The sequence below is a fragment of the Palaemon carinicauda genome, chromosome 4, assembly GCF_036898095.1.
Source record: "Palaemon carinicauda isolate YSFRI2023 chromosome 4, ASM3689809v2, whole genome shotgun sequence".
NCBI classification, from domain to species: Eukaryota; Metazoa; Arthropoda; class Malacostraca; order Decapoda; family Palaemonidae; genus Palaemon; species Palaemon carinicauda.
This window is the reverse complement of record NC_090728.1, coordinates 63203160-63213903: the sequence shown is the minus strand read 5'-3', so window position 1 is coordinate 63213903 and position 10744 is coordinate 63203160.

Below are 10744 nucleotides of genomic sequence, written 5' to 3'. Positions count from 1 at the left end.
GTCTTGGGTAGTGCCATACCCTCTGTACCATGGTCTTTCACTGTCTTGGATTAGAGTTCTCTTGCTTAAGGGTACACTTGGGCACACTATTCTTTTTCTCTTCCTCTTGTTTTGTTAAAGTTTTTATAGTTTATATAAGAGATATTTATCTTATTCTTAAAATATTCTTCCTTGTTTCCTTTCCTCACTGGGCTATTTTCCCTGTTGGAGCCTCTGGGCTTATAGCATTCTGCTTTTCCAACTAGGGTTGTGGCTTAGCAAATAATAATAATAATAATAATAATAATAATAATATAGTGTGCGCCCATGACTGGCGTAAACAACAGCGTTATAGTAATGAACTTGCAAAAGCAAGGCCCGTGGTTTACGTCCAGCCAACACACGAGAATCAGCTCTAGAGTACTGAGGTTTCAACAGGTAAAGCATCAGAAGCAACAGCTGGAGTCCGAAAATAATTCATGAGGTTTGTGACGAATTTAGACGAGAATGGGAAAATGTCCAGCATGAGAAAGCCCATTCCTCTTTTATATTATTATAATTGAAGTATGGCATTTTCCCATTTCAATAGAAGAAAAGAGGGTTTGGTTTAAAAATTTTCCCATATAAAATTTACATCCAATATAAAAGAATAGCAAGAATTTGGAAAAAAAAAATATAAATAGTCGAAATATTTTATCTATTTTTCGACCTTTAAAAATTATCATTTGTTATTTCAGTTCTAAAACCGTCAGTAAAATCAATACTTTTGTATACAAGAATAAAAAATTGCTAATATATTGCTGAACATAACCTGCGAATTACAACATAATCTTTTAATTTGTGATAATATTAAAATAGGAACTACTGAATACATAAATTCTCAAGATAAGTTTAATTTCTTTCTTCATTAACTCGAACTGTCCCATGTAGGCATTCATTCATACATTTATTGATATATGCATTCATTCATTCATAGCACGGTTCGTTAATTTACTTATTCATAAAATCCTAAGCGTCTAACCCTTCACTAACACTGTTCCAAAAAAATCCGTTTAATCAGATCGTGAAAGATAATCACACCCTAAATGAAAAAAAAATTCTACCACATTCACTACCTCACTCCTCTATCATCCAAAACCGGAATGAATGCACTAGGCTTCATTCATTTATTCCCAAAAGATTATTCAAACCCTAAATAGAAAATCTACCTCATTCATCTACTACCAAGAATGAATATACTGTTTCATATATTTATTTCCAAAATATTATTCACACCCTAAATAGAAAATTTACCTCATTCATCTACTACCAAGAATGAATATACTGTTTCATATATTTATTTCCAAAATATTATTCACACCCTAAATAGAAAATTTACCTCATTCATCTACTACCAAGAATGAATACACTGTTTCATTCATTTATTTCCAAAAGATTATTTAAACCCTAAATAAAAAAAATCTACCTCATTCATCTGCTACCAAGATTGAATACACTTTCATTTATTTATTTCCAAAAGATTATTCCCACCCTAAATAAAAAACAAAATTATTAACTACCCCATGACTCATTCACTCATTGCCAGGAATTAATAAATCATGTTTCATTCATTCATATCCGAAAGAAACATATCAATGCAAAGTTGCAGATCCATATGTTGCAAAAAGGTTAAACTGAACACAGCATCCTCCTCCTCCTCCTCCTCCTCCTCCTCCTCCTCCTCCTCCTCCTCCTCCTCCTCCTCCACCTCCACCTCCACCTCCACCCTCCACCTCCTCCTCCTCCTCCTCCTCCTCCTCCTCCTCCTCCTCCTCCTCCTCCTCCTCCTCTTCTTCCGTTGCTAGAGGATAAGCGGCAGAGGGCGGACTTCAAGCAAGCCTCTTTAAAGATCAAAACTGGGTCTCTAGGGAAGAGGGAGAGAGAGAGAGCCCGCCCATCCACCCACACATTCACGCCCACTCAGGCAGTAGCAGCCGGCTGGTCTAAAATCAATTAGGAAACGCTTGGAAATGAAGAGCGAGTTTTATTACTCAATTCTCGAAAAAAAGGTTATTAAATACTCAAGTCTTGAAAATAAATTAAACACTCAATTCTTGAAAATATATTAAATACTCAAGTCTTGAAAATAAATTAAACACTCAATTCTTGAAAATATATTAAATACTCAAGTCTTGAAAATAAATCAAATACCCAATTCTTGAAAACAACTCAAATATCGAATTCTTGTAAATAAATCAAGTGCCAAATTATTGAAAATAAATCAAATACCAAATTCTTGAAAATAAATGCCCAATTCTTGAAAATAAATCGAATACCCAATTCTTGAAAACAAATCGAATAGCAAATTCTTGAAAATAAATACCAAATTCCGGAAAATAAATCAACTACCCGATTCTGGAGGAAAAAAAAAAAAAAAAAAAACGATTTCTAAAAAGGAAACAAATGCTTAATTCTTGAAAATAAATTAAATATTCAATTCTTGAAAATAAATTCGCTACTCAAGTCTTGAAAAAAATTTAAATACTCAATTCTTGAAAATAACCAATTGAAGTGGCATCAAATTGTCAATGCTCATAATTTAGTCAAGTATAACTGAACACTTAAGTGTAAAATGTTGAATGGACTTTCAAATCCAGTGTTTAATAAATTACGTAAAACGTTCTTGATTAGCTTTTGGAACGTTACCATCGCAACACAATGAACTAGAGGGACACTCAGTAGAGCGCAGACCTCCGCCGAGTAAGCTTATTTCTCGACATTGACCTTGACCTTTGACCTCAACATGTATTAATTGGCGTGGATTTTCATGCACTCAAATATGAACCAAGTTTGAAGTCTGTGACAACGATGCCCAAACTTATGGCTGATTACGTGCATGGGACATTTTGCTTGACCTTGACCTTTGACATTTGACCTTAACCTTCAAAAATTTAATCTTTTCAAGCTTTTTGCAATGACAGATAATCCCTGCACGTTTCATTACTCTACGATTAAAATTGTGGCTAAGAAACTGTTCGCAAGCACACACACACACACTCGAAACAAACACAAGCAATGGGTAAAACATAACCACCTTCAAACTTCGTTGGCTGAGTAATTAAGATCTCGAATTCTCGTAGCATCGCTTCTAAACTATAAACCACCCCCCACCCTTTTACAATAATTATTGATGATTGTTTACGAACACACAAACAAACACAAACAATGGGTAAAACATAACCTCCTGCCAACTTCGCTAGCGGAGTAATTATGATCTCGAATTCTCATACCATCGCTTCTAAACTATAAAATCCCCCACCCCCACCCCTTTACAATAATTATTAATGTTTGTTTACGAACACACAAACAAACACAAACAATGGGAAAAACATAACATCCTTCCAACTTCGCTGGCGGAGTAATTAAGATCCCGAATTCTCGTAGCATCGCTTTCTAAACTATAAAATCCCCCCCCCCCCACCCATTTACAATAATTATTGATGTTTGTTCACGAACAAAGGCCGAGAGAACAGCAATATACTTTACTTTTTCTAATCATACATGAAGAAATATGATTAAAAGCAGACGCGCTTCGCTCTCATTGCAAATAAATGTCCACAAAATTAGGTAGTCGTAATATAACCAAATTTGCAATACTATATTTTTATATAATTAAGGTAGTTGAAATAAAAAAATGAGAATATATATTTTACGTAATTACAAAACTGGTTCATATAGCACGTTAAAACAGGATATCTTTATTCATTTATTTGTACAAAAACAGCCCTGTAATCATGAATATTAATACTATATTAATATATTTTAACACTTCATTAAAAAGTTCTTTCTTTTTCTTATTTCAATATGAGAATCAAGAATTAAACAGTTGAAATAATTTTAATCGCATTTCAATGGCATAAAAAATCAGAACCGATTTATTCCCTAACATTTCATTAAAAATGCTTATTTTAATCAGAGAATTAAGAATTGAACAGATGAAATAAGTTCAGTCTGGTTTCAATAACATACAAAATCATAACTGATATATTCCCTAACGTTTCATTAAAAAGGGATTCTTAATAACATCAGAGAATCAAGATATTAACATGAAATAAGTGTAGCCTGATTTTAATAACATGTAAAATCATAACTGATATATTCCCTAACATTTCATTAAAACGGGGTTCTTATTAATATCAAGAGAACCAAGATTTTGAAATCAAATAACTCCAACCTGATTTCAATAACATACAAAATCACAACTGATTTACTCCCAAAAGCAACAAAATATGGCTGCCAAACGAAACGAATAATCAACACCCCAACATTCAACTGAAAAAAAAAGAAAGCGGGGAAATGTCCCTGCAAGTCAGGAACCACGACCACCACCCTAATCCCAGGACCAACAAAGAAAAGAGGGACGGAGAAGGGTTCGGGCCCGTCTCGTGTATACATATGGAGAGTAGGGTAAGGGGGGAAAAGGCCCCGTCTCCGGGTGAGATTTTCCGGAGAAATTACTACCATTTCGAGAAGTTCGATGGAGTCAGAGAGACAAGAGAGGATTTTGCTATCACACTTTGATACGTTCAGAGATTCGTCGGGGGAAGAGTAGATGTTTCTGCATAAAGAGTCGTACAACTCTTACGGTGGAGAACAAGGGGGGAGAGAGAGAGAGAGAGAGAGAGAGAGAGAGGAGGGGGACTTTGGTTCGAAAGGAGGGAAAGAAAGGAATGGATGAGAGAGAGAGAGAGAGAGAGAGAGAGAGAATGGGGGGGACAAAAACACGTTTTCCCCTCTCTCTCTCTCTCTCTCTCTCTCTCTCTCGTACAACTCTTACGGTGAAGAACAATGGGTGGAAAAGAGAGAGAGAGAGAGAGAGAGAGAGAGAGAGAGAGAAAGAGTCTTTCTCTCTCTCTCTCTCCTCTCTCTCTCTCTCATATCCATTCCTTTCTTTCCCTCCTTTCGAACCAAAGTCCACCTTTAAAACCAATTCCCTGGCACATGAATTGCTACTAAGTGTGACGCGCATGTGCGGGCGCGCGCGCGCGCGCTTAATAGGAGAGAAGCTCAAAGGATCGCTTGGTCAAATGACAAGCGAATATAGCTATTTTCACGGCGTGACTGGTCGCGTCTACTATCACCCACAAACGTGTAAGGATTCCGTACTATAAATTAGAGTATTGAATAGTCCATTGCATTATTATTATTATTATTAAAAGAAGGAGTTTTACCAGCCCAATGAGTCAAGCTTGACTCTCACAGGGCTGGCCCGAAAAAAAAAATCGGGATATAAAGAAATATAAGATTATCAAAAATTCAATTGATAAGGAAAAAAAATAAATAAATGGAAAAAAAGAATTATATATATATATATATATATATATATACAGTATATACTTATAATCTTTAAATATTCTAAATATGGGTGAATAGATGGATGAATGGATATATATATATATATATATATATACATGAAATCTGAGTGATGAAAATAATTAACAATATATTATATCTATGTAATTTAAAATGAATTAGTAAAAAAAACTTAGGTAAAAATTTAGATTCCATCATTGCATCAATAAGGATGTATACTATTTATACTAATGGGATACTATCAATAGGATCACAAGCCTTGGAGAAAAGGAACATATAAGGAAAGGGCTAGTAAAAATTACTATATACAAGTAACGTCCTTCACAAAGTCCTTGGCAGGAGGGCTAATGTTTCAAAATTTATGACTCAATCCTTGAGCAAGTTTATCACCATCCCTTAAAAAAGTGACAGATGGATATTAAAAATTACTATATACAAGTATAGTTCTTGGCAGGACTAATATTACAAAATTTATGACTAAAATCGTTGAGCAAGTTTATCACCATCCCTTAAAAAATGACAGGTGGCTAGTAAAAATGACTATATACAAGTAAAGTCCTTGGCAGGAGGACTAATATTTCAAAATTTATGACTCAATCCTTAACCAAGTTTATCACCATCCCTTAAAAAATGACAGGTGGCTAGTAAAAATGACTATATACAAGTAAAGTCCTTGGCAAGAGGACTAATATTTCAAAATTTATGATTAAAATCCTTGAGCAAGTTTATCACCATCTTTTAAAAAATGACATATGGCTAGTTAAAATTACTGTATACAAGTAAAGTCCTTGGCAGGAGGACTAATATTTCAAAATTTATGATTAAAATCCTTGAGCAGGTTTATCACCATCTTTTAAAAAATGACATATGGCTAGTAAAAATTACTGTATACAAGTAAAGTCCTTGGCAGGAGGACTAATAATTCAAAATTTATGACTACAATCAATGACCAAGTTTATCACAATCTCTTAAAAAATGAGAGAGGGAAAGTAAAAATTACTGTATACAAGTAAAGTCCTTGGCAGGAGGACTAATATTTCCAAATCTATGACTACAATCCGTGACCAAGTTTATCACCATCTCTTAAAAAATGACAGATGTATCTATTATGGCTTTTAAAGTTAAGACCGTTTTCCCTCTTCCTTGTAAGTCAAATGAGTCAGTTTTTTTTTTTTTTTTTTTTTTTTTGACCAGTATAACTACAAGTTAATGGAGCTGGAATATCTATTCGTCTAATCTATATCTAACCAAACGTAATAAATGTATTGTTCGTATCTCTCTCTCTCTCTCTCTCTCTCTCTCTCTCTCTCAAACTCGTACGTCATCGTGTATTGTCAATTCTTCTTTGCATTTCTCAAATCATAAACCAGACACAATCACCCTGTGTTCAAGATATTGAAGCATCAACATTTTTCAATATTTCAATGCTGTACTATTAATCCGCTCTCTCTCTCTCTCTCTCCTCTCTCTCTCTCTCTATATATATACTCTCTCTCTCTCTCTCTCTCTCTCTCTCAATATATATATATATATATATATTATATATATATTATATATATATTATATATATATATATTATATATATATATATATATTATATATATATATATATATATATGTATATATACATATACATATATATATATATATATATATATAGATATATATATAGTGCGTGGTGTGTGTGCTTGTATGTACGTAGGCACGCTTAAAGTGAGGTATTTCATAAACTAATTGAAATGTTGATCTAAAGTTAATCATCATTAATCCTCGTTAACCACAGCCTTGAGCATGCGTCTGAAGACATACTTAATAGAGTACTCCTGTCACAGCAGAAACCACAATACATAAAATTCTTAATCACATCAATAAAGTTTCTTTAAAACATATCAATATTGGGAAATTTCAACAACAGACGTTCGATTCAAAATATGAAAGCTGAGCTCAAAACCAGAAAAATAGGAAAACCAAAGTCAAAAGCAATTGGAGGAAACAGTAAAACTGTCGTTTGGGGCCTTGCTTCGCTATAAAAAAATCTAATGGTGAACACAACGAAATTCCCCCAAAAAATGCTTCGAACATAACCAACACGGACGATTCGAATTTCTTTTTAAAGACGAAAATACTATAAAACTCTACACCAAATCCACCAATAATCAGCCAAACAGTAACAGGGTATAAAGGTAACAGAACCATCAAGGCAAAAATGGTCATTAATATGGTATTAGTATTAAATAAATTTCAAAGGATATAATAACCCTCTATGCTTAATGAGAATATTTTTTTTCTCTCTTTTTACCTTAATCTTATTAACATGACTTAAAATATCTATACTACATCAGTTAACAAACCATAATAGATAGCTAATAAAAATATAGTAATAACTAGGAAAGAGGTAAAACAAAAATAACACTTACCTAAAGAAAATTCGAAAACATTTACTTCACATAGATTCTGAGAACATCGAATCTATATGAAGTTATTCGTAAATAATGTAAAATTCCAATCCAGCCTAAGTGACTAAGAATATATTGAGTGAGAGCAAAACCATTTCCTGGAATCCAGGTTTGCAGGAACTTCTGGCAGAAGCTTCGTGGCAAAATAATTTACTTAATGTAAAATAAATTGAGCAATCTTAATTTAATGAAATTTTGAATATATGTTTAAAAACAAAATAATAATTTGTGAAAAATAAATAAGAAAAAAAAAATTGAGTAAGTGAAATATGGATTGCATTATCCATAGAGTTTGTTAGTGTTTATAAGGGTTTCAAAACATTAAAATGAATGAGTAAAACAGGAAAAGCTTGAGTAAGTTAAATGAGGGTTGCTTTGTCCGTAGATTTTCTTAGTTTTTATAAGCGTTGGAAATCATTCAATTGAATAAGTAAAATACGAGAACGTTTGGGTAAGTTAAATGCGGGTTGCATTGTCCGTAGACTTTCGTGCTTCAAATGAGCGATAATTACATGTTATAAAAAAGTTATCACACGTCTAAAATCTGATTCAGCGACACGTTCTAAGGTCTTGAAAATTAAAAAACTCGGGAATTATTATTAAAGGATTAATTAGAAAATAAATTTGATTAAATATCAGAATAATAAAGCCATTCATAAAAAATATCCTAGGGTAAATAAAACGTGAAAAAGTACAAATACAAATGGCTATACACACTTATTTTTCCCCTATATATTTTCTATATTCTTTATACTTTTAACAAGAAAAAAACATATATTAACTAAATGCTACACGAGATACATTAAACTGAATTCCAAGAAACAAATTTCGGCTTATATCAACACATCCAAGGCTCGGGAGTAAGAGAAACCCGAGCCATTTCAGTGGCAAATTCATCTCCTTCAAACTGTTTATCAATCCAATTTTCTTTTGCGATGTTACATTCCTGTCAAATTTGTAAGTCTAGTTGATGTAACAAGAACTGGATTTAATAAATACAGTGTTATAGCCTATGTAACATGGTCTTTCACTGTCTTGGGGTACAGTTCTCTTGCTTGAGGGTACACTCAGGCACACTATTCTATCTTATTTCTCTTCTTCTTGTTTCTTTAAAGTTTTTAAGGTACACTCGATAAAATTTTATCTTATTTCTCTTCGTCTTGTTTTTTTTTTGCCTAAAAGTTTTATAGCTCACATATGAAATAATCATTTTAATGTTGTTACTGGTCTTAAAATATTCTATAATAATTGTTAATTACTTTTCTTGTAGTTTCCTTATTTCCTTTCCTCACTGGATTATTAACCCTGTTGGAGCCCTTGGACTTATAGCATTCTGATTTTCCAACTAGAGTTATAGCTTAGCAAGTAATAATAATAATAATAATAATAATAATAATAATAATAATAATAATAATAATAATAATAATAATAATAATAATAATTGAAAGAAAATAGATGATAGATAGAGATTGAAACAAATTAATTATTACAGGATCCAAAACATATAATCCTTTTAAATAGCACTGAAAGAGAAAAAGATAAATGAGCAAGAAATACAAAAAAAAAAAAAAGACAGGAAATGGGATATCCCCACTGAAGAAAAATGACGACATTAAGCGAAACGTTTAACCGCAGTAATAGTAATGAAAACATTAAAAGGTTAACTAGAGGGGCACTCTAGTAGAGGGCATACCTCCACCACGACAGCTTATTTTCCAACCTTTTGCTCGACCTTGACCTTTGACCTTAACATGTATTAATTGACGTGAATTTTCATACACAAAACAAGAACCAAGTTTGAAGTCTGTGATAAATATGTCCAGACTTATGGCTGATTACGCAAATTGATCCTCTTGTGCTTGACCATAACCTTGATCTTTGACCTTGACCTTCCAAAATTTAATAGTTTTCTGTTCACTCAACAGTTAATCGCTGCAAGTTTCATTACGATTAAAATTGTGACCAGGAAGCTATTCACAAACAAACCAACAAAAACACACAAACAGGAGGTAAAACATAACCTCATTCCAACTTCGTTGGCGGAGGTAATAATAATAATAATAATAATAATAATAATAATAATAATAATAATAATAATAACAACGATGATAATAATAATAATAATAATAATAATAATAATAATAATAATAATAATAAATAAATAAAAATAATAATAATAATAACAATAAAAATAACAATAAAAATAATAATAATAATAATAATAATAATAATAATAATAATTATAATAACGATAATAATAATAATAATAATAATAATAATAAAAACAATAATAATAATAATAACAACAACAACAACGATAATAATAAAAATAATAATAATAATAATAATAATAATAATAATAATAATAATAATAATAATAATAATAATAACTCGTTAGGAGACCCTCTTTCAATCAAGTAATCCTTTCTGTTCCAATATTCATAATTCACGAACATGGAGATAAAACAAGAGTTATAATAAAGGGAACGAGTAATGGAGGTACACGTCCCTGGTAATTTCATGAAAGATTAAATTTCAGCTGAAAAATCATTAAAAATCAGGTTTAAAGTCTATTGTCGAAAAGATTATGCGTGGTGGCAAACATGTTATCGTTGGAGAGAGAGAGAGAGAGAGAGAGAGAGAGAGAGAGAGAATTTAAATTCCTGAAAGTCACATGAAAGAGAGGGAGATTTAAATTTCTGAGTCACACGGAAGAGAGAGAGACTTAAATTCCTGAAAGTCACATGAGAGAGAGAGAGAGAGAGAGAGAGAGAGAGAGAATTTAAATTCCTGAAAGTCACATGAAAGAGAGGGAGACTTGAATTTCTGAGTCACATGAGAGAGAGAGAGAGAGAGAGAGAGAGAGAGAGAAATATTCCTTTTTCAGTAGAGGCCATAAGTGACCTAACTCTCTCTCTCTCTCCTCGTCTCAAGCAGCCCCGGCCGGCCTAACACAC